This window comes from Callithrix jacchus, chromosome 5 (genome assembly GCF_049354715.1).
Source record: "Callithrix jacchus isolate 240 chromosome 5, calJac240_pri, whole genome shotgun sequence".
Classification (NCBI taxonomy): Eukaryota; Metazoa; Chordata; class Mammalia; order Primates; family Cebidae; genus Callithrix; species Callithrix jacchus.
The window spans coordinates 62,460,563-62,485,122 of record NC_133506.1 but is presented as its reverse complement, the minus strand read 5'-3'; the positions used below and the strand labels follow the sequence as shown (position 1 = coordinate 62,485,122).

The 24,560-nt window shown below is 46.3% G+C and overlaps 1 long non-coding RNA gene across 1 annotated transcript; it reads left to right on the top strand.

The window, feature by feature from the left end:
- Positions 1 to 15: 15 nt before the first annotated feature.
- Positions 16 to 24,290, top strand: LOC144582524 (uncharacterized). The gene is made up of 6 exons (XR_013535338.1): positions 16 to 3,467; positions 5,826 to 5,943; positions 7,222 to 7,315; positions 10,204 to 10,277; positions 15,638 to 18,015; positions 21,062 to 24,290. It is a non-coding gene; the product is annotated as an uncharacterized LOC144582524 (long non-coding RNA).
- Positions 24,291 to 24,560: the final 270 nt, after the last annotated feature.

Here is a 24,560-nt window from a genome sequence, read left to right as displayed (position 1 = left end):
GCTTCCGGCGACTTCACAGAGACGGACCTTCGGCGACCTGACGTGGCGGTATGTTACCTAGGAGCTGGCTTGTCTTCTCCGCAGAGCAGAGCCCAGTAAGCTCTACCTCCCGCTGCGTCCCGTGTGCTGCTGGCAGTGTTTATGTGGGTCAAAAATAGGAAAACGGGGGCCGGGCGCGGTGGCTCACGCCTGTAATCCCAGCATTTTGGGAGGCCAAGGCGGGTGGATCACGAGGTCAAGAAATCGAGAGCATCCTGGTCAACATGGTGAAACCCCTGTCTCTACTAAAAATACAAAAAATTAGCTGGGCACGGTGGCACGTGCCTGTCTGTAATCCCAGCTACTCAGGAGGCTGAGGCAGGAGAATTGCCTGAACCCAGGAGGCGGAGGTTGCGGTGAGCCGAGATCGTGCCATTGCACTCCAGCCTGGGTAACAAGAGCGAAACTCCATCTCAAAATACATACATACATACATACATACATCATACATACATACATACATACATACATACATACATACTCCCACCTACTTGAAGCCTAAGGTTCAAGGCTGCAATGAGCTCTGATCCTACCACAGCACTCCAGCCTGCGAGACTGAGGTAAACCCTGTCTAAAATAAAATAAAACTATCCAAGTGTGCCACATCGGGGGACTGCTTAAAGAAAAATTGAGGCTGCCTGGGCCCTGTAATCCCAGCACTTTGGGAAGCTGAGGCGGGAGGGATGGCTTGGACTCGGGAGTTTGAAACAGGCGTGAGCAACATGGCAAAACCCCATCTCTATGAAAAGATAGAAAAATTAGCCAGGCACGGTGCATGCCTGGCCTAATAGTTTGTATTTTTTTTGTAGAGATGGGCGGGTCTTGCCCCCATATTGCCTAGGCTGGTCTCGAATTCCTGGATACAAGCCATCTTCTCACCTTGGCCTTCAGAGAGTCATTGGGATTACAGATGTGAGCCACCACACCCCGCTTGGGTTAGGCTATTCAATAACAAAGTGCTTAGACAGGCTTGGTGGCTCATACCTGTAATTCCAGCACTTTGGGAGGCCAACACAGGTGGATCACCTGAGGTCAGGAGTTTGAGATCAGTGTAGCCAACATGATGAAACCCAGTTTCTATAAAAATTAGCTGCATGTGGTGGCACATGCCTGTAGTCCCAGCTACTCCAGAGGCTGAGACAGGAGAATTGCTTGAACCCAGGAGGCAGAGGTTGTAGTTAGTCAAGATCACATCCCCGCACCCTAGCCTGGGTGACAGAGTGAGATCTCAGAGTTTGAGACCAGCGTGGGCAATGTAGTGAAACCCTGAGTCTACAAAACAAACAAATAAAAAAGGCAGGTGTAACTGTGTCCACCTGTGGCCCCAGCCACTTAGGATGCTGAGGCAGGAGGATCACTTGAGGCCAGGAGCAGGTCTGCAGTGAACTATGATCATCCCACTGCTCTCCATCCTGAGCAAAAGAATGAAACCATGTCCCTAGATAGCTAGCTAGATAAATGATACATAGTTTTCTATCAGAATTCGTTTTCCTACAATTGAGCATATTTTTCTAAAGTAGCATTTAACACATCAGCATTTTACAGTGTTATTAGTTGTTAATATGATTATGTTTTTCTGAAATACAGTATCCTTTACAAAAGCAGTTTTGTCTGTCAGAGCACAAATAGGTCCTCAAGTGAATTTGCCTGATGTTGGTGACCTTGGTACCATTTTCTCCAGTTGATTGGAACAGTCAGTAATTTCAGGTCACTGTTGGCCTTGGAGGAAGAGCCCAAAGGCAACAAGTAAGGGCACTGGTGTCCAGGCCCTTCTAGAAGCATTTTCGCCTTCCCTTAAAGTTTCCCTTGATGAACATGGAAGTACTGTATGTAGAATTGACTATTCCAGCATCTTTGTATATTAGGCCAAATTTATACGTCTTACCTTTATGAGAGGCACCCTGGTAGGCTAGGGGAGTTAAAGATAAAGTCTGATCGCAGCCTCACTGTCCAGAGATGCAACATGGTCCAATCAAATAACATTCTCTGAGCCTGTTTCTCTTTTACTTATTTTACTTATTTTTTAGAGACGGGGTCTTGCTCTTTTAGCAGGCTGGAGTACAATGGTGCCATCTTGGCTCACCAACATCAGGCAAATTCACTTGAGGACCTATCTCTGTGCTCTGACAGACAAAACTGCTTTTGTAAAGGATACTCTATTTCAGAAAAACATAATCATATTAACCTCCACCTCTCGGGTTCAAGCCTCAGCCTCCCGAGTAGCTTGGACTACAGGCTCGCACCACCAAGCCCAGCTAATTTTTGTATTTTTAGTAGAGATGGGGTTTCACCGTGTTGGCCAGGACGGTCTTGATCTCTTGACCTCATGATCCACCTGCCTTAGCCTCCCGAAGTGCTGTGATTACAGGTGTGAGCCACCATGCTTGCCCTGAGCCCATTTCTTTAGCTGTAAAATGAGAATAACAATTATACTCATCTAAAAAAACAGCTTATTGTACTGTCTTTTATTTTCTATGAAACTTTTTAACACAGTAATTATTTTCTTTGCCATGCCGCATTTGTTTTTTGTTTTTGTTTTTGTTTTTTTTCCTTTAGAGGGAGTCTGTTTTTTTGTTTCTTTGTTTTTTTTTTTTTGTTTTTTTTTTTTTTTTGAGATGGAGTCTCCCTGTTGTAGCTCAGGCTGGAGTGCAGTGGCATGATCTTGGCTCATCCTGTTTCATACCCACAGGGAGACCCTTTTATTCTCCAGGGCCTGGGGAGCAGCCAGGTTTCATGAGTTAAATGCAGACCTGAACCATACCAAGCTGAGATTAAAGTACACACTGTCCTGTTCTGAAAAGTAGCTAAGGATTCCAACTTGGTGATGGGGAGAGTGTGGCAGAGCCAGACCAGACAAGGACTGATCACCTGGAAAAGCGTGCTATCAAAGGCCTTGGTGAGTGCTGAGTGCCGTGGCTCACGCTTGTAATCCCAGCACTTTGGGAAGCTGAGGCGGGCAGATCAGCTGAGGTTGGGAGTTCAAGACCAGCCTAACCAACATGGAGAAACTCCATCTCTACTAAAAATACAAAAATAGCTGGGCGTGGTAGTGCATGCCTGTAATCCCAGCTACTCAGGAGGCTGAGGCAGGAGAATTGCTCAAACCTGGAAAGTGGAGGTTGTGGTGAGCTGAGATGGTGCCATCGAACTCCAGCCTGGGCAAAAAGAGCAAAACTCTGTCTCAAAAAAAAAACCAGATGTATTCCCTTACAGTTCTGAAGGCCAGAATTCTAGTCAGTCCCACTGACTCAAAGTGGGAGCAGGGCAGGTACCTTCCGAGGCTCTGTAAGAAAACTCGTTTCCTGGCCCTGGAGGTGGCCTGCATTCCTCAGCTTGTGTTGCCCTTCTTGAATGACTCGAGGTTCCTGCTTCCGTCACTACACTTCCCACCACTCTCCATCACCTGCTCTGCTCTTACAAGGATCCAGGTGAGTACATCAACCCCACTGTGACAAGCCAGAATAATCTTCCCAGCCAAAGATCCTTAACTTCATTGTATCTGCAAAGCCCCTTTTATCATATGAGATCATGTTCACCGGTTCCTGGGATTAGGTTAGGAGCATCTTGTGGGGGTCACTATCAGCCTATTACAGGTATGTTGCAAAACTATTACACCTTCCTGGTGTTTCAGTGATTGGGAGAAAAAGGGTTGGGATTTTTTGCTTTGGGGTCCCTCTTAAACTTGCTTTTTTTTTTTTTTTTTCTTTTTTGAAATGGAGTCTTACTCTTTCACACAGGCTGGCTGTGGTCTCGGTTCCCTGCAACATTTGCCTCCTGGGTTCAAGCAATTCTTCTACCTCAACCTCCTGAGTAGCTGGGACTACAGGTGCCTGCCACCATGCCTGGCTAAGTTTTGTATTTTTGGAGGAAATGGGGGCAAGGAGGGGGTAGCGAAAGGTGGGAGAGGGGATGGAAGTTTCTGCTATGTTCCCCTGAGCTACAAGCAATCCACCTACCTCTGCTCCCAAAGTGCTAGGATTACAGGCCTGCATCACCTCACTGACTGCTCTAAAGTCTTATTTCCACACAGCTGAGACATGTTTTAGGAGTTTGCTAAAAGACCCCTGGAGACCTTCTCATTGTGGCCTCCCTGTTGTCTTATTTAATTTGATTGATCTTTTCTGCCCTCCTCCTTTTCAGAATTAAAAGGAAAAAAAGAGGTACTAAACTTTAAAACTTCTCTTACAGTCTCCAATTAAACTAATTATCAGAACCACCAAAAAAGGGAAAAATGTTTTTGAAAGCAGTAAAATGATACGGACTGTTGAGATGTAAAATATAGGAAATAAGTCATTATATGTTAGTGCTGCTCTGACATAGGGACGTATTATTGAGAATCAACCTTTGCTCAATTTTGAGAGAAGTGGAATGATTGTATTGCTGATCTATGTAAACACGTTGAAGAATTATTGGAAAGAAAATGTGGTATGTCTAAACTGGAAAAGTCCTGTAATTCTTTGTTCATGAGTGTTTACACAGTGGAGTCACTGTTCATCCTGTAGTGTCTGTCTAAATATTAGAAACAGTCTTTGTTTCTAGATTACTGCAAAGCTAAGGAAAAGTTGTATCTCTTAAATTATCGGTGTTTCTTTTAAACTTTCAGCATGGATATTCGGGATTTATTTACATATTTATTGCAAAGTCCTGGATCTTAGGGATTTAATTAATATTGTTTTTTCAAACTAATTGTTTCTCCTTATCTGCTTTGTTAAATTCAGTATTTGGCCAGGCATGGTGGTTCATGCCTGTAATCCCAGCACTTTGGGAGGCCAAGGTGGGCAGATCATGAGGTCAGCTTGGCCAAGTCTCTTATCCTGTCTGAGCCTTAGTATGCTCTTGTGGTTATGAGAACTGAAGATCTATCTCGAAGATTTGATGAGATTCTATAGTACTTCACATAATACCAGGCATATAAATACATAATAAATGCTTCCTCCTTATCTTTTTATTTACTTATTTACTTTTTGAGACAGATTCTTGCTCCATTGCACAGATTGGAATGCTGTGGCATGAGATCTTGGCTCACTGCAACCTCTGCCTCATGGTTTCAAGCAATTCTTCTGCCTCAGCCTTCTAAGTAGTGGGGATTATAGGTGTGCACCACGACGCTCAGCTAATTGGTGTATTTTTAGTAAAGACAGCATTTCACCATGTTGGCCAGACTGGTCTTGAACTCCTGACCTCAAGTGATCCACCCGGCTTGGCCTCCCACAGTGCTGGAATTTCAGGTGTCAACCACTACACCTGGCTTATGTTTTTATGATATTGTTAATTTAGTACTATTCTGAATAAAAATCATTTGCTATTAAAGTTTTATGAATTGACTATTTTATAAATTATGACAATTTTTATAAATGTTATTGCTTTTATAAGGTGAAACTGATTATGTTGTGGGGCTTTTGTTGTGATGGTAGTTTATTAGATTATTTTGTTTAAAGACAATAATGTTCAGCTGTTGTGAAATTATAAATGAAATTATAAAAACAATCTTCACATTTTATAATTTTAAAGCAATATTAATGGTACTTGCCTTAGGGAAAGATACGTTTGTTGTAATATAAAAGTATGCTATTCAAGTTTAGTGCACAGCAAGGGATATTAAATCTAAGCACTAATGTGTTATATGGTGCACTTGAAACATTAGTACAAATATCAATATTTAGCAAATAGACCTTAACACATAATGATAGCAAAAAAATGGAGTTGTTTTGATGGGAGACTGTTGGTTATGTTTGAATTTAATACTCCACATGCTCTTGACTTTTTTTTTTTTTTCTTTGAAACAGAATCTTGCTTTTTCACTCAGGCTGGAGTGCAGTGGTGCAATCTCAGCTGACTGAAACCTCCACTTCTCAGGTTGAATTGATCCTCTCACCTCAGCCTCCCTGGTGGCTAGGACTACAGGTGAGTGCCCCCATGCCCAACTAATTTTTGTATTTTTAGTAGAGATGGGGTTTCACCATGTTGGCCAGGCTAGTCTTAAACTCCTGACCTCAGGTGATCCACCCACCTTGGCCTCCCACAGTGCTAGGGTTTACAGGTGTGAGCCACTTCCACCCAGCTAGCTCTTGACTTTTATTTTTTCTGAGATGGAGTTTTTCTCTTGTTGCCCAGGCTATAGGGCAGTGGCTTGATCTCAACTCACTGCAACCTCTGCCTCCCAGGTTCAAGCTATCCTTCTGCCTCAGCCTCCAGAGAACCTGGGATTACTGGCATGTGCCAAAGTTAATTTTATATTTTATTAGAGACAGGGTTTTTTTCATGTTGCTCAGGCTAGTCTGGAACTGTCTACATCAGGTGATTTGCCTGCCTCAGCCTCCCAAAATGCTGGGATTACAGGCTTGAGCCACCATACCCAGCCCAGCTCTTGACTTTTTATAGCTGTTGTATTATTTTAATCTTGAGTAAATAAATGCTAGCTTAAAGGTTGCAGTTCAGGGAATCTTCTGTTTCTGTTATTTTAAAAAAATTATTTTTATAAGTCCGATAAGGTTAGTTACACTAATGTTTCTGTTTTGAAAATATTACCTCTTCTATTTAGTACTGTATGTATTAAATGATATTAGCTAGTATGTTTTTCTCGCTTTATAATGTGGTTCAGATTTCTGTAGAAAGTTTGACTTACATTGCCTTAAAGTAATGGGATCTATCTCCCCTCCCCACCCCGCCTTTCCTTTTCTTTCTTTCTTTCTTTTTTTTTTTTTTTTTTTGAGACAGAGTTTTTGCTCTTGTTGCCCAGGCTGGAATACAATGGTGCTATCTCTGTTCACTGCAACATCTGCCTCCCAGGTTCAAGCAATTCTCCTTCCTCAGCCTCCCGAGTAGCTGGGATTACAGGCACCTGTCACCATGCCCGGCTAATTTTGTATTTTTGGTAGAGACGGGGTTTCTCCAAGTTAGTCAGGCTGGTCTTGAACTCCTGACCTCAGGTGATCCGCCTGCCTCAGCCTCCCAAGTGCTGGGATTACAGGTGTGAGCCGCCACACCTGGCCCTCTTTTCTTTTCTTTTTTTCTGAGCTGGAGTTTTGCTCTTGTCACCCATGCTAGAGTGCAATGGGGTAATCTCAGCTCACTGCAACCTCTGCCTCCCAGGTTTAGGTGATTCTCCTATCTCAGCTTCCTAAGTAGCTAAGATTACAAGCACCCACCACCACAACTGACTAATTTTTGTATTTTTCATAGAGATGTGGTTTTGCCATGTTGGCCAGCCTTGTCTCCAATTCCTGACCTCAGATGATTCACCTGCCTTGGCCTCCCAAGTGCTAGGATTACAGGGGTAAGTCACCCTGCCTGGCTGTAATGAGATATTTCACTGTGAAGTTTGATAAATAGAATATTAGCATTTTGGGTGTTCTTTTTATTTTCCTCATACTATTTTTCTTTGGACTAAATTATAATAACAGAAGTCAAGATGAAATTATAAAAGTTAAAGAGCAATTCCTGGCTTGTTGCCTCATGCCTGTAATCCCAGCACTTTGGGAGGCTAAGGTGGGTGGATCACGAGGTCAGGAGATCGAGACCATCCTGGTAAATATGGTGAAATTTTGTCTCTACTGAAAGTATAAAAATTAGCTGGGCATGGTGGCAGGTGCATGTAGTCCCAGCTACTCAGGAGGCTTAGGCAGGAGAATCACTTGAACCCGGGACTCAGAGGTTACAGTGAGCTGAGATTACACTACTGCACTCCAGCCTGGCAACAGAGCAAGACTCCATCTGAAAAATAAAAAGTTAAAGAGCAATACAGATTCAATAATTACTCTTTTCTACAAATTGTGTTTAAATGATCTACCTTTTTCTTTTTCTCCTTATAGCTCAAACTGTAAAAGCCAAAGGTTTGTTGATGATCCTATATCCCTTTTTTGCAGTCTCATGTTGAAGATTTTTATGTAGAAGGACTTCCCAAAGGAATGTTTTTTCCTTTGTGAGACAGAGTTTTCACTCTTAATCGCCTTGGCTGGAGTGCAGTGGCGTGATCTTGGCTCACTTCAACCTCTGCCTCCTGGGTTCAAGCAGTTCTCCTGCCTCAGTCTCCATATGGGCCAGGCTGGCCTCGAAATCCTGACCTTGTAATACACCTTCCTTGGCCTTCCAATGTGCTGGGATTACAGGCATGAGCCACTGCACCCAGCCTATTTTATGTATTTTTATCTTCCCTTTTTAAATTTATCTGAGTCCCAACTTTGAGTCAGTCATGCCAGTGTTAGCTTTTGAAACATGAACACTGCCCACACCTGACTGGCATGCAACTTACATTTTCTTTTACAATTTTCTGATATGTTTGCTAAAGAAAATAGTATCCATGTCTTGCTTTTAGGCCTGAGATTTTTAAAGCATATGTGGGAATATATGATTGTTTTTATAGATATGTAGAGGAAGATAGCTTTGAATGCAATGCAATATTAAAGGATCCCATTTAAGACTTTTGTAGTATGCTTCAAAGAGCTGTGTGTTGCCAAGTTACCACTTTACTTGTGAGGACACATGCTCCATGAAGCAACTTGTGAGACAATTTGCAGTTACTACTTTGTTTCTCTGTAGAAACCTCAGTTGAAGATTTGGTTGTGCTCAAGCATTCAGCTTGCCTTTTCTTAATTTTTTTCCGAGAGGGAGTCTTGCTCTGTCGCCCAGGCCGTAGTGCAGTGGTGTGATCTCAGCTCACTGCAACCTCCCCCTCTTGGGTACAAGTGATTCTCCAGCTCAGCCTCCTGAGTAGCTGCGATTCCAGGTGCCTGCCACCACGCCCAACTAAGTTTTGTTTTTTTCGTAGAGATGGGGTTTTACCATGTTGGCCAGGTTGGGCTCAAACTCTTGACCTTGTGATCTGTCTGCCTCAGCTTTCCAAAGTGTTGGGATTACAGGCAGGAGTTACTGTGCCCAGCCTGTCTTTTCTTTTCAAAACCACCCTTGGTGATTAAATATTAAACATGGACTAATGGATATTGCTTTGCTAAATATTGCCTAGTGCATATTAAATATTCTCACCTTTCAGACATAAACTTATGAATTTAATACCTGAAGATTTACAACTTAATAAACCAGCTTCAGGAGGTAGGTCTTCAGTCTTAAGTCAGATGAGAAGATTATGTGCAATAATTATTTAATGATTAACATTGATTTCTTTAATGGTATCTTCCACATGAAATACTATGTTTCCATTATTTTCAAGGATAAGAGAATTTATGTTGTCAAAATTCTAATACTCTCTAAAACAGTCAACTCATTTTCTTTGTGTTAACCCATTATACATACATGTAGATATTGGATTAATGGGTAGACAGAAGTAAAATAATCTTTGTTCTACTTCTGAGATGCAAGATTTATCTGGCATAGTGCATTGAACAGTTTATTGTTGAAGTCTATGCCAGTCAACTGAACAATCATTCATCAAATGCCCATGTTACCCAGGACATAAGAAGGTTTCCTTTTAGAGTATGGAGCCATGCATATCATGTCTTAATTGTTAGATGTATTTTTCAAAGAAATAGAATTGATGTTCTCACTAGTTTTGGTTCTGGCGTGGAATGGGTACAAAACAGAATGGAATCACACTGCTTAGATTTACTAAAATGGGAGGATTGCCAGCAAGATCATGTCCCTAGTCTCCCCATAGCAAATGTTGCCTGCTAGCTGTTTATTTATTTATTTATTGAGATGAAGTTTTGCTGTGTTGCCCATGCTGGAGTGCAGTGGCATGATCTCAGCTCACTGCATCCTCCCACCTTCTGGGTTCAAGCAATCTTCCTACTTCACCTTTCAAGTAGCTGGGATTACAGGCACATGCCACCATGCCTACCTAATTTTTGTATTTGTAGTAGAGATGGGGTTTCATCATGTTGGCCAGGCTGGTCTTGAACTCCTCACCTCAGGTGATCCACCTGCTTCGGCCTCTGAAGTGCCGGGATTACAGGTGTGAGCCACTGTGCCCAGCCTGGTAGCTGTTCTTGAGCACACTGAGTTCTGCTTTTTTCCAGCTTTAATGAATGTCTGATTCTTCCCTTTTTTGTGCAGTGTTAGCATTGTTTCAGTAATACATTCTGGAATCTTAGAAATAATTTTAGTCACAGGAAAGAAAAAATAATACTGCCTGTTTTATAATAATATTTAATAACCCAAGTTATTAAACCCATTACATTGAGAAAACTGTTATTTTTGTGATTTTAACAGTAAAGGAAGAAGGGTGTGCCAGAATCACTAAATTAAGAAAGACAGTGGATCAGCTTTTCTGCAAAAAAAATGTGGTAAGTCTTTTTCTTCCTTTAACTAAAGTATATTACTGAGTATTATGTTTTTTTGTTTTGTTTTGTTTTTGATATGGAGTCTTGCTCTGTCACCCAGGCTGGAGTGCAGTGTCTCACTGCAACCTCTGCCTCCTGGGTTCAAGTAATTTTCTTGCTTCACTCTCTCAAGTAGCTGGGATTACAGGCACACACCACCATGTGTAGCTAATATTTGTATTTTTTTTAGTAGAGATGGATTTCACCATGTTGACCAGGCTTGTCTGGAACTCCTCATTTTGTGATTCCCATGTTTTGGCCTCCCAAAGTGCTGGCATTACAGACGTGAGGCACCACACCTGGTGGTAATGTTTTTTATAATGTTTTATTTTAGGAAAGTAAATACAATGAGTAGGACTCAGCTCCGGTTTTTTCTTACTAGTTTTTTGTGTGTGTGTGTGTGACGGAGTTTCAGTGTTGTTGCTCAGGCTGGAGTGCAGAGTGGCACGGTCTTGGCTCACTGCAACCTTTACCTCCCAGGTTCAAGCGATTGTCTTGCCTCAGGCTTTCAAGTAGCTGGGATTCTAGGCACCTGCCATCATGCCTGGCTAATTTTTATATTTTTGTAGAGATGGGGTTTCATCATTTTGGCCAGGCTGGCCTAAAACTCCTGACCTGAGTTGATTCACCCTCCTCCCTGTGTGTTGGGATTACAGGCATGAGCCACTACACCTGGACTCTCTTATTTATTTTTTTTTTTAATTTAGATGGAGTCTTGTTCTGTCACCCAGGCTGGAGTGCAATGGCAGGATCTCAGTTCACTGCAACCTCCGCCTCCCGACTAGCTGGGATTATAGGCATGACCACCACACTTGGCTAATTTTATATTTTCAGTAGAGACAGGGCTTTGCCATGTTGATCAGGCTGGTCTCAAACTCCTGACCTCAGGTGGTTCGGCTGCCTCAGCCTCCCAAATTGCTGGGAGTACAGATGTGAGCCACCGTGCCTGGCCATCCTACAGTTTTTAATATGCATGGATTATGGAAATTTTAATCCTACATCAGAGGAGAGAGTCAGGTAATGGAACCCAATATGCTTTTTACTGAGTAAATTTTTCTGTACAGTCAAAGGTTTTCTGCAGGAGGATTGACACCATTGGGAAGCCTCTTTTCTTTGGGCTTTACCTGTGCCTGGGTGCTGCTCTATAGTAACAGAGAGAGCTTTCGCAGTAGCCACTGCTGGGCATTTGAAGGTGCAGTCTCAGCCAACCTGTCTTTTCTAGCTTGTTCCTTAAACACTTCATCAGCACTTCAAAATACTTAGTTTTAATTTTTCATTCAACATATTTTGCCACCCAAAGTTGCTCCCTGCCCTTGTTTTATTCTGCTTCTCAGCAGAACTCTAATAAGTTATTGTCCTCTGTCCCCCAATACTCTTTTTAAAGCTATTTTTATAAAAATGTTCAAATCTTGTGGGCTCTTCCTTGGCTCCTGTTGTCTCATTTTCAGTCTCTTGAGGCCCCTGCCCTCATCCTCTCTACACTGCAGAGTACCAGCTGGCAGCTTCATCTTGAGCCCTCTTTGTTTTTCCTTTTTTATTTTTATTTTTTGAGATAGAGTCTTCCTCTTGTCACCCAGGCTAGAGTACAGTGGCACGATCTCAGCTGACTGCAACCTCCTCCTCCCTGGTTCAAGCGATTCTCCTGCCTCAGCCTCCTGAGTAGCTGGGATTGCAGATGTCTGCCACTATGCCTGGCTAATTTTTCTATTTTCGTTTAGTAGAGGTGGGGTTTTGCCATATTGGCTAGCCTGGTTTTGAACTCCTGATCTCGTGATCCACCTGCCTTGGCCTCCCAGAATGCTGGGATTACAGGTGTAAGCCACCATGCCCAGCCAGGAATGGATTATTTTTCTGCTTTCCCTTTTGAGACGTTGCCATGGCATTTATAAACTGTCATGGTGTTGGTGGGAGTGTAGCAGCAGTGAGGACGACCAGAGGCCACTCTCATCACCATCTTGGTTTTGGGTGGGTTTTGGCTGGCTTCTTTACTGCAACCCATTTTATCAGCAAGGTCTTTATGACCTGTGTCTTGTGCTGACGTTCTTACCCTGTGACTTAGAATGCCTTAACTATCTGGGAACACAGCTCAGTAGTTCTCAGCCTCATTTTAGATGGAGTTGCTCTGGTTCAAATGCCTCTAATAGTATTGCTGCTTTCTTTATGGTCCCTGAAAGAGAGAGAGGAAATCTTAGGATTTTCATTGCTGTGAACCACTGCAAGTATTGAGGAAATATTCACTACTTCCAATCTCATAATCCTGAAGTCATTTTGGTACCTGTGAGTCAGATGTTGGAAACTGGGCAGTGTGGAAGACAGTGTCCTGCCCCATGCATTCTGGAGCATTTAATCTGGTGGGGAAAGTGTACTAAATAGGAGATATTTACTGTGTAAGAAGGTGTTATGGTCTGGGAAAGAATTAAGTGGAATGGGGGGATAATGAGGCAGAGGGTGTGATTGGGACAGCCTTGATGATGCGTGATGAGCACATTCTGTAATTGGCCTCACCTCTTTCTAAAACTTCCAGTTTTTACTCTCAACCCCAACAAATGGTTCTTTTTTTATTTTATAGAAAGTTTGGGCCGGGCGCAGTGGCTCAAGCCTGTAATCCGAGCACTTTGGGAGGCCAAGGCGGGTGGATCACGAGATCAAGAGATCGAGACCATCCTGGTCAACATGGTGAAACCCCATCTCTACTAAAAATACAAAAAATTAGTTGGGCATGGTAGTGCATGCCTGTAGTCCCAGCTACTCAGGAGGCTGAAGCAGGAGAATTGCCTGAACCCAGGAGGTGGAGGTTGCGGTGAGCCGAGATCGCGCTATTGCACTCCAGCCTGGGTAACAAGAGTGAAACTCTGTCTAAAGAAAAAAAAAAAAGAAAAAGAAAGTTTGTCAGAATTAGGTTTATATATTTTCTTGCTGAATTAATAGAATAATTAGAGTAATTTTATATAACATCATTCTCTAGTACGACTGAAAGCCTCTAATCCTTTACTGTTATTTATTTATAGGCATATTTCTTTTTACAGCTATGATGATTATTTGATTTTGCATGGCTTCTCAAAAACACATGGGTTTCTTATGTCAAAGAGCTTCTATACTAGAGCTGTTCAAATTTAATGCTAATAACATGAGTAAGAATTTAAGACAAATCTTTAGATGTTAGAGGAAAGCCAATCTAAGTACAAAGAAGTTAATTAATTAATTAATTTCAAGTTGACGTTCAAGTTGAGTTGTGGAGGTAGAGGAGGCAGTTTGGTAAATGAGGTTGGAAGTAAGGAGAAAGGTCTGGCAATAGATATGATTTTGGATTTTGTAGTAGTGTTTTGATAGCAGTTGTTGATAGCACTAAAATAATTTATCAGTGAGCTCCTTGACTTTTCTTTTTAAAGAAAGAGTGTCGTATTGTTTTCTGGGCTGAGCTAGAACTCCTGGGCTCAAGTTATCCTCCTGTCTTAGTCTCCTTAGTAGCTAGGGCTACAGCCAAGTGCCACCATGCCCAGGTTTGAGCCACCCCCAACTATCATGTTGCAAAATATTTAAATGTTACATTCAAAGGTGCATGGGAGATCTGTAAATAAATAGCACCATGTAAATTGCTTGAATCTTTCTCTTTAGAGTTCTGTTTGGATGTGGCTTTAGAACAGGGATTAGTAAATTCATTTTTACTTTTTCTTCTTAAAAGTAGCAGATTCTCACTCTATGTTCAGGCTGGAGTGCAGTAGCTCACTGCAGCCTCTGCCTCCCAGGGTCAACTGATCTCTTGCCTCAGCCTCCTGAGTAGCTGGGACTACAGGTACCTGCCACCACATCCAGCATTTTTTTTTTTTTTTTTTTTTTTTGATAGAGACAGGGGTTCACCATGTTGGCCAGGCTGGTCTTGAACTCCTGACCCAAGTGATCCACCTGCCTTCGCTTTTCAAAGTGTTGGGATTACAAGCATGAGCCACTGTGCCTGGCTTTTTTTTTTTTTTTTTTTTTACCTTTTTATTACAGTTTTTAAACCTATTCAAAAGTAGAGAAAATAGTATGATGAACACTAAAATACCCATTCCTCAATTTCTGTGATCATTAAGATTCTCCTGCATTTTGTCCTATTTCTTTTCCTCCCTTTGCAGGAATATTGTGAAGCAAATTACAATCTTCACATCATTTTACCTGTTCAGTGTGCATCCCTGAACAGCCACTGTCTCATCACATCTGACAAATTTAACAATGATTTTTTGGTGTCAGCTCATTGTTTGGTTTATATCTGGATCCAAACAATCTTCTTGTGCTAACTTTGGTTATTATGCCTCTTTTAATGTAAACCAGCCTCTGCTTACTATTGTTATTTCACATTCCATAAATTCTTTGTGGAAAGTTATTTCTTTTAAAATAGCATGCTCACAAGGTTGAAGTGGTAAAGAACATTGATCTCGTCCTTTCAGTGCAGAGGAAAGTGTAACCTAAAATGCACCATTGTGCAGCAGCCAAAGGAGGAGGATTATATTAAAGGTCACCAGCAGATAGTAGCAAAAGGCTGCTTCCAAATAGTATTTACAGGCTGGGTGCTATGGCTCATGCCTGTAATCCCAGCACTTTGGGAGGCCAAGATAGGTGAACCATCTGAGATCAGGAGTTTGAGACCATCCTGCCCAAAATGGTGAAACCCAGTCTCTACTAAAAATACAAAAATAAGCCAGGCATGGTGGCAGGTGCCTATAATCTTAGCTATTTTGGAGGCAGAGGCAGGAGAATTGCTTGAACCCGGAAGGTGGAGGTTGCAGTGAGCTGAGATCATGCCATTGCACTCCAGCCTGGGTGACAGCAAGACTCCAAATCAAAAAAACATTACTGTTTAGGTTGTGTTCTTTATTGTCTATAATAATTTTCTTTCTTCTCTTCCTAAGGGTATTGAAAAACAAAGCTTTATCTTTTTTTTTTTTTTTTTTTTTTTTTTTTTTGAGACGGAGTTTTGCTCTTGTTAACCCCAGCTGGAGTGCAATGATATGACCTTGGCTCACTGCAACCTCTGCTTCCTGGGTTCATGCAATTCTCCTGAGTAGCCGTGATTACAGGCACCTGCCACCACACCAGGCTAAATTCTGTGTTTTGAATAGAGACGGGGTTTTACCATGTTGGCCAGGCTGGTCTCAAACATTCAACCCATGATCTACCTGCCTCGGCCTTTCAAAGTGTTGGGATTACACATCTGACCCACTGTCCCCAGCCTGTCTTTTCTTTTCAAAACCGCCCTTGATGATTAAATGTTAAATATGTACTAGTGGATATTATTTTGCTGAATATTGCATAGTGAATATTAAATGTTTATTCTCACCTTTCAGGCATGAACTTATTAATTCTACATGTGAAGATTTACAACTTGATAAACCAGCCTCTCCAGCCTCAGCTTCTGCCCTCCCAGGGCGCCTATGGGCCCCAGACGTCCCCGAGTTGGCTTCTCCAGACCTGGCTCGCGCCTCCTCCTATTGAACTCAGCAAGCCCAAGCATTGGGTCCTGAATTTGGCCTCTCCAGGCCCAGCTCCTGCCCTGCTGGCGTCTCCTCCTCATGGGCACAAAACGTCATCAGGTGGGCCCCTCCAAGTCCAGCTCCTGCCTCCCAAAGGCCCCCCCGGGCCCAGCTCCTTCCTCCTGTCAGCCTCTCCGGGAGGTCCAGCCTATGTCTCCTTTCTGGCAGACTCCCCAGACCCGGATCCTCCTCCTGCCCACGTCCTGCCTCTCGGTAGCTTCTTTTGGCTCGGCCCCTGACCAGCTTCCAGCAGCCTTTCGTCTGTCAGCCCGAAGCGTTCTCAAGTGGGGCTTTCTGGGCCTCTGTTCTGCCTCCCGGTGGCCTTAACAGGCCCTGCTACCGTCTGACATTGGCCCCTCTGGACCCAGCTCTGGACTCCCCACAGCCCTCCCAGCACCAGCTGCTGCCTGCTGGTGGCTTCCCCAGGCCAAGATCCTGCCTGCCTTCCTGCCTGCATCACACTGCCAGCGCCTCCCTCACACTGACTCATTGGGGCCCAGCCCGTGCCTGTGGCAGAACTCTCCGGACCCAGCTCTCACCTCACACTGGCCTCGGTCTAGGCCCAGGTCCTCCCTCACAGCGGCCTTCCTCAGACCAGCTCGCCTATCACGGTCTCTCCCGAGCCAGCTCCTGACTCCCGGTGGCCTGTCCAGGCCTGGCTTCTGCCTGCGCCAGGCCCCTCCGGGCCCAGCCTCCTCCTTTCAGTTGACCCTCCAGGTCAAACTCGTGGCATCACCGTGGCCTCTGCTCAGGCCCAGCTCCTGCCTCCATGGCAGCCTGTATCAACAGGCCCCGCCCCTGGCCTTCCCATGACCCCATTGGGCCAATCCGGTGCATCCCAGTGGTTCTCCCAGGCCCAGCGTTGGCCTGCTGACATCCTCTCCGGGCCCAGAACGTCTTCAGGTAGGCCTCTCAGGGCCCAGCTCCACCTCTCGGCGGCGTCTCCAGGCCCAACTTCCAAATTTGCCTCGCAACAACCTCTGTGGACTCAGCTCCTGCCCAGCTCCCGACAGCCTTAGTAGGCCCAAAAGCTCAGACCATCGACTCAGGCTTTCCAGGCCCACCCGGCTCATGCCTCACCCCAGCCTCTTTAGACTCGGCTCCTGCCCTCCCAAGGCGCCTCCAGGCCACAAATGTCCCCGAGTCGGCTTCTGCTGGCCCAGCTCTGGCCTTCTCCTGCTGGCCTTGGGAGGCCAAGCATTGGGTCCCGAAGTTGGCCTCTCCAGGCCCAGCTCCTGCTCTCCTGGCATCTCCTCCACATGGACGCAAAACATCCTCACATGGGCGCCTCCAGGACCAGCTGCTGCCTCCCAATGGCCCACTGGGGCCCAGCTCCTGCCTCCCCTCAGCCTCTCTGGGAGGTCCAGCCTATGCCTCCCTTCTGGCGGCCTCCCCAGGCCCAGATCCTCCTGGCTGCGTCTACTGGACCACGTCCTGCCGCCCAGCAGCTTCTTTTGGCTTGGCTCCTGACCAGCTTCCAGCGATCTTCCTTTTGTAGACCCGAAGCTTTCTCAAGTGGGGCTTTCTGGGCCTCCATTCTGCCTCCTGGTGGCCTTGACAGGCCCTGCTACCGCCTGACATTGGCTGCTCCAGACCCAGCTCAGGATTCTCCACAGCCTCCCCAGCACCAGCTGCTGCTTGCTGGCGGCTTCCCCAGGCCAAGATCCTGCCTGCCAGCCTGTCTGCCTGCCTGTCTGCATCCCGGCTGCATCCACAGGCCCAGCGCCTCCCTCACACTGGCCCTTTGGGACCCAGCCCATGCCTCTGGCTAACCTCTCCAGACCCAACTCTCGCCTCATGCTGGCCTTGAGTCTGGGTTCAGGCCCTCCCTTGCAGGGGTCTTCCTCAGCCCAGCTCACCTATCATGGAGTCTCCCAGGACAGCTCTTGCCTCTCGGCGGCCTGTCCAGGCCCGAAGCTTCCTCACCGGGCCCGGCCTCCCCAGGCCTGGCTGCTGCCTGCGCCAGGCCCCTCCAGGCCCAGCATACGCCTCTCAGTGGATCCTCCAGACCCAGCTCGTGGCCTCACCGTGGCCTCCGCTCAGCCCAGTTCCTGCCTCTGTGGCAGCCTGTCTCCACAGTCCCAGTCCCTGGCCTCACCGTGGCCCCCTTGGGCCAAGCCGGTGCCTCCAGGCACCCTCCTGTGCCCAGTGTTGGCCTTCTGGCATCCTCTCCTTGTCCAGAATGTCTTCAGGTCAGCCTCTTGGGGCCCAGCTCCTCCTCCCGGCGGCTTCTAAGGTCCAACCTTCCGGCCTCACCTCGCAGTCAGCTCCCGGAGGCCTTTGTAGGCCCAAAAGCTCAGGCCCTTGACTCAGGCTTTCCAGGTAGTCCTCATGTTGGCCTCTCCAGGCTCAGCTTCTGCCCACCCAGGGTGCCTATAGGCCCCAGATGTCCCAGAGTTGGCTTCTGCATGCCCGGCTCCAGCCTCCTCCTATTGGCCTCTGCAGGGCCAAGCATTGGGTCCTGAATTCGGCCTCTCCAGGCCCAGCTCCTGCCCTTGTGGCATCTCCTCCCCATGGGTGCAAAACGTCATCAGGTGGGCCCCACCAGAGCCACCTCGTGCCTCCCAAAGGCGCCCTGGGCTTAGCTCCTGCCTCCCATTGGCCTGTCCTGGAGGCCCAGCCTCTGCCTCCCTACTGGCAGTCTCTCTAGGCCTGGATCCTCCTCCTGGTCATGTCTACGGGCCCAAGTTTTGCCCCCAGCAGCCTCTTTTTTTTTTTGAGATGGAGTTTCGCTCTTGTTGCCCAGGCTGGAGTGCAATGGCACAATCTCGGCTCACTGCAACCTCTGCCTCCTGGGTTCAGGCAATTCTCCTGCCTCAGCCTCCTGAGTAGCTGGGATTACAGGCACACCCCACCATGCCCAGCTAATCTTTTGTATTTTTCTTTTAGTAGAGATGGGGTTTCACCATGTTGACCAAGATGGTCTCGATCTCTTGACCTCGTGATCCACCCGCCTTGGCCTCCCAAAGTGCTGGGATTACAGGTGTGAGCCACCGCGCCCAGCCCCCAGCAGCCTTTTTTGGCTCAGCTCCTGGCCAGCTCCCGGCAGCCTTTCATCTGTCTGCCCAAAGCTTCCTCAGTTGGGTCCTTCTGGGCATCCCTTCTGCCTCCTGGTGGCCTCAACAGGCCCAGCTCTCTCCTGACACTGGCCTTTCCAGGCCCAGCTCTGGCCTCCCCAGCATCAGCTGCTGCCTGCTGGCGGCTTCTCCAGGCCAAGATCCTGCCTACCTCCCAGCTGCGTCCACAGGCCCAGTGCCTCCGTCACACTGGCCCGTTGAGGCGTAGCTCATGCCTGTGGCAGATATCTCTGGACCCACCTCTCCCCTGGAGCTGGTCTCGAGTCTGGGCCCAGGTCCTCCTTGCACTGGCCTTTCTTAGCCCAGCTCACCTGTCACGGACTCTTCCCGGGCCAGCTCCTGCCTCCTGGCAGCTTGTCCAGACCCGAAGCTTCCTCTCTGGGCCCAGCCTCCCCACGCTGGGCTCCTGCCTGCGCTAGGCCCTCGGGCCCAACCTCTGCCTCTCAGAGGACCCTTCAGACCCTGCTCCTGCCTTTGTGGCAGCCTCTTTCAGCAGGCCCAGCCCCCAGCCTCCCTGTGTCCCCTTGGGGCCAAGCTAGTGCCTCCCAGGGGGCCCTGTCGGGCCCAGCGTTGGCCTTCTGGCATCCTCTCCATGTCCAGAATGTCTTCAGGTGGGCCTGTCAGGGCCCAGCTCCTCCTCCCCATGGCGTCTACAGGCCCAACATGCGAATTTGCCTCACAGCAACCTCTGTGTACTCAGCTCCTGCCCAGCTCCCGACGGCCTTTGTAGGCCCGAAAGCTCAGACCATCGACTCAGGCTCTCCAGGCCCACCTGGCTCATGCCTCACAAGTGGCCTCTCCAGGCTCGGCTCCTGTGCTCCCAGGGCATCTCCAGGCCCCAGACGTTCCTGAGTCGGCTTCTGCCAGCCAGGCTCCTGCTGCCGCCTCCTCCTGGCCTCGGGAGGCCCAAGCATTGGGTCCTAAAGTCGGCCTCTCCAGGCCCAGCTCCTGCCCTCCTGGCGTCTCCTCTCCATGGGTGCAAAATGTCCTCACGTGGGCCCCTCCAGGGCCAGCTCCTGCCTCCCAAAGGCCCCCTGGGGCCCAGCTCCTGCCTCCCCTCAGCCTCTCTGGGAGGTCCAGCCTATGCTTCCCTTCTGGCAGACTCCCCAGGCCTGGATCCTCCTCCTCCTGGCCCTGTCTACCAGCCCATGTCCTGCCTTTTGGCAGTTTCTTTTGCCTGGCCAGTTTCCAGCGGCCTTTCCTCTGTCAGTCTGAAGTGTTCTCAAGTGGGTCTTTCCAGGCCTCCGTCCTGCGTCCTGGTGGCCTTGACAGACCCTGCTACCGCCTGACATTGGCCGCTCCAGGCCCAGCTCTGGACTCCCCACAGCCTCCCCAGCACCAGTTGCTGCCCACTGGCGGCTTCCCCAGGCCAAGATCCTGCCTGCTTGCCTGCATCCTGGCTGTGTCCACAGGCCCAGCACCTCCCTCACACTGTCCCATTGAGGCCCAGCTCATGACTGTGACAAACCTCTCCGGACCCAGCTTTCACCTCGCGCTGGCCTTGAGTGTAGGCCCAGGTCCTCCCTCGCAGCAGCCTTCCTCGGCCCAGCTCGCCGATCACAGATTCTCCTGGACCAGCTCCTGCCTCCCAGCAGCCTGTCCAGGCCCAAAGATTCATCTGCGGGCCTGGCCTCCCCAGGCCCAGCTCCTGCCTATGCCAGGCCCCTCCAGGCCCAGCCTCCACCTTTCAGTGGACCCTCCAGGCCCAGCTCGTGGCATCACCGTGGCCTCTTCTCAGGCCCAGCTCCTGCCTCTGGGGCAGCCTTTATCCTCAGGCCCTCCCCCGGACTCCCTGTAGCCTCATCTGACCAAGCTGGTGCCTCCCGGTGGCCCTCCCGGGCCCAGCGTTGGCCTTCTGGCATCCTCTCCATTCCCAGAATGTCTTTAGGTCAGCCTCTTTTGGCCCAGCTCTTCCTCCCTGCTGTGTCTGAAAGCCCAAGTCTTTCCTTGCAAGAAGCATCATAGGCCCAGCTTCTTCCCAACTCTCGGTAACCTCTACACCTCAGCCTTCCTCAAATGGACTTTTCAGGCCCTCCTTTGGCCTCCTGGTGATCCAGACAGACACAGTGCTTTCCTCAAAGCAGTCTATCAAAGCCTAGCTGTTATCTCATGTGGGCCTTCTGAGGCTTATTTAATACCTGTTTTTCAACCCTTTTGGCAGGTCTTTAGTACACACTGGCGTCTCCAAGACCATCTGCTTAGTCATGTCTGCCTCTGAAGATGCAGCTTCTGTTTTGCCATGGACTTTTTTACCTCAGTTCCTGCCTCACGATGGCCTCTTCAGGCTTTCTCCTGCCTCTTAATGGACACTCAAGTCTCATCTCCTCTCATGGTGACTTTTTCTGTAGCACACTTGCGTTATAATGGCCTCTTCTCGATCCAGCTCTATATGTCTTTGATTTTCAACTGCATCTAGAATCCCAAAGCTTCCCTGGACTCTCATGTGTTTAGTTCCTAGCAGTGTGCCTTGACTAAATGCCTATGTCTACTTTTAATCTTGAAAGTATATTTCTGACCTATTTGTAGTAAATTCTGCCTATGTCATTTTACAATGTGGTCTGTTTTATTTAATGTCTCATTGTTTTTCTTGTCTTCTGGTTATTCAGAGCGGAATGGGCCTCTGCTTTGGCTGTTTGTCTTTGTCCTGGACATGGTAGCTGCTCATTTCATGTCTTCTTTTTTTTTTATATTTTTTACTGTTCACTTTTTTTTTAATCCTCTTGCTCTGTCACCCAGGCTTGGGTGTCATTATATGATCATGGCTTCACTGCAACCTTGGCCTTTTGGCCTCCACTGATTTTCCCCAGTCATCATCTTCAGTAGCTGGGACTACAGGCAGATGTTGCCATTTCTGACTAATTTCTGATTTGGTTTAAGAGGTTGGTTCTTACTCTGTTGCTTAGGGTGGTCTTTTTTTTTTTTTTTTTTTTTTTGAGATGGAGTCTCACTCAGTTGCCCAGTCTAGAGTGCAGTGGCAGGATCTCAGCTCACTGTAGCCTCAGCCTCCTGAGTTTAAGTGATTCTCCTACCTCAGCCTCCTGAGTAGCTGAGATTATAGGTGCATGCCACCAAGACCGGCTAATTTTTTTATTAATATAGACAGGGTTTCACCATGTTGTTCAGGTAGGCTGGTCTTAAACTTTTGGACACAAATAATCCTCTTTCCTGGGCTTCTCAAAGTGCTGAGATTACAAACATGAACCATCATCCATGGCCTGTCCTTTGCTTGCCATGAACTACTAAGAATTTACTTTTTGATTAATATACTATGGTTATATACATTTGTGAATATATAGATATTTTAAAGTTTTCTGGGATATCAATTTTTTCTTTTCTTTTTTGAGACAAGTTACTGCTTTGTCATTCAGGATGAAGTGCAGTGGTGTGATCTCAGCTCACTGCAACTCCTGCCTTCTAGGCTTAAGTGATCCTCCCACCTTGGCCTCCTGAGTAGCTGGAAGAGCTGCCATGCCCATCTAATTTTTATATTTGTGTAGAGACAGGGTCTCACCATCTTTTCTGGGCCAGTTTCAAACTCGGGCTCAAGTGATCCTCCCGCTCAACCTCCTGCTGTGCTGGGATTACAAGTGTGAGGCGCTACACCTGGTCTGCCATTTTCTTTTTATGGATCATTAAGAATTTACCTTTTAATTAGTATACTATAAACATATATGTAGGTATGTGTGTATATATTTATATGTGAATATTTGGGTGTATATCTTTTCATAACATGCACACACACCCACGATAAACATTGTGAAAGAGATATTTGCATATTCAGAAATTGATAAGCTTCTTCCAGCTTTTGAAACGATCTTTAGCACAAATATGAAAGAAGTACAGAGTATCATTATTAATGACCATGGACCAAGATGACCATGAGTCAGTAGTACTTTGCAGCTCAATGACCTTCCAGCAGAGCATCTCAAAGGGCTGTATATATCTGAACATCATACCCTTTCACATTCATTAGGATGCTTTGTAATTATTACTACTTTTGAAACCTCGTTGTGACCCTCATCAGTGTGGAATCAGAAACTATTTCCCAAATCGTAGAGGTATTGAATAACAGCTTTTGTAAGGAAATAGTTATTGCATTTGGTTTGTCATGACAAGTTCCTGGCCTAGGCAGATGAAATGTTGCAGAAGTGTGTGTGTGTGTATGTGTGTGTGCACGCATACATTCTTGTACACAGCTGTGGAGGTAGAAGTAGGGGGTTGAATTTGATAAAACCAGAAGGGGTAGGCTGCTGGGGTGGGCACTTGTTTTGGCAGCAGCTATGTAACTCTAGAGTTAAGAAATAATTTTGTCAATTTTGTCTCCCAGAAAATAAAGGTTATAATTCCTGCCTTGATATGTCAATTAGGTGGTCCACTATATGCAAAATATCTAGTATACAATAGATGCTGAATAAATACTACTTTCTGTAGCTCATTCTTAATTACTGCTTAATTTTGAAAAGTTTAGAATAACGATGACTTTTATAAAAACTATTTGTAATTATTATAAAGAAATCTAAGTCCTATAGAAAAGTGCAAAGAGGCTGGGCATGGTGGCTCATGCCTGTAATTCCAACAATTTGGGAGGCTGAGGCAGGCAGATCACTTGAACTCAGGAGTTCGAGACCAGCATGAGCAACATAGCAAGATCCCATCTCTATAAAAAATTATAAACCAGTTATGGTAATGAGCACCGCAGTCCCAGCTACTTGGGAGGCTGAGGCAGGTGGATCACTAGAACCCAGGAGTTTGAGACTTCAGCCTGGGAAACAAAGTGAGACCCTGTTAGAGAGAGAGAGAGAGAAGTAACAAATCATGAAATTTTCAGTTACTAAGAAATAGCACAACATTAGGTGATACGGCCGGGTGCTATATCTCATGCCTGCAATCTCAGCAGTTTGGGAGGCCGAGGTGGGTATATCACTTGAAGTCAGGAGTTTGAGGCCAGCCTGGCCAACATGGTGAAACACTGTCTCTACTAAAACTTCCAAAATTATCCAGGCATCGTGGTGGGCGCCTGTAACCCCAACTACTCAGGAGGCTGAGAAACAAAAACCACTTGAGCCCGGGAAGCAGAGGTTGCAGTGAGCTGAGATTGTACCATTCCGATCCAGCCTGGGTAACAGAGTGGGACTCTGTCTCACAAAAAGAAAAGGTGATAATTAATTCAAAACTCTTTTTGTACAAATAGGTAGATGAATAGATAAATTGATGAAAAATAACTACATATTTTGTTTGTGTTTAGTTTAAATATATATGTTTCATTTCCCTGATACAACAGAAGCTGAAGAAACTAAAGTAAGGTGGGAGAATTCTGAACTTCAGATAAATGCCTATGTGCAAGTGATACCTTTTCATTCAACATTCATTACAATTATGAAAAAGATAAATGTGTCATGATTCTTTTTAATCTGTAGTTTCTTCACCCACAGCTGCTGTATTTTTAAAATTGGTTTGATAGTTTCTGTTTAATGCTTGTATACTTGGATGACATCTCTCTTGAGAGAGTATTCTTGATTCATTTTTTTTTTAGTTCTTTAAGTTCGGACTCTATTGTCATCTGGTTCTGGCTGGGGCTATGGGAAGGTCTGAGCCTGGCTTGTGTGTTATATTATCCTGCCGACAGGCCAGTGGAGTACTTTTTTTTTAATCATTGAAGT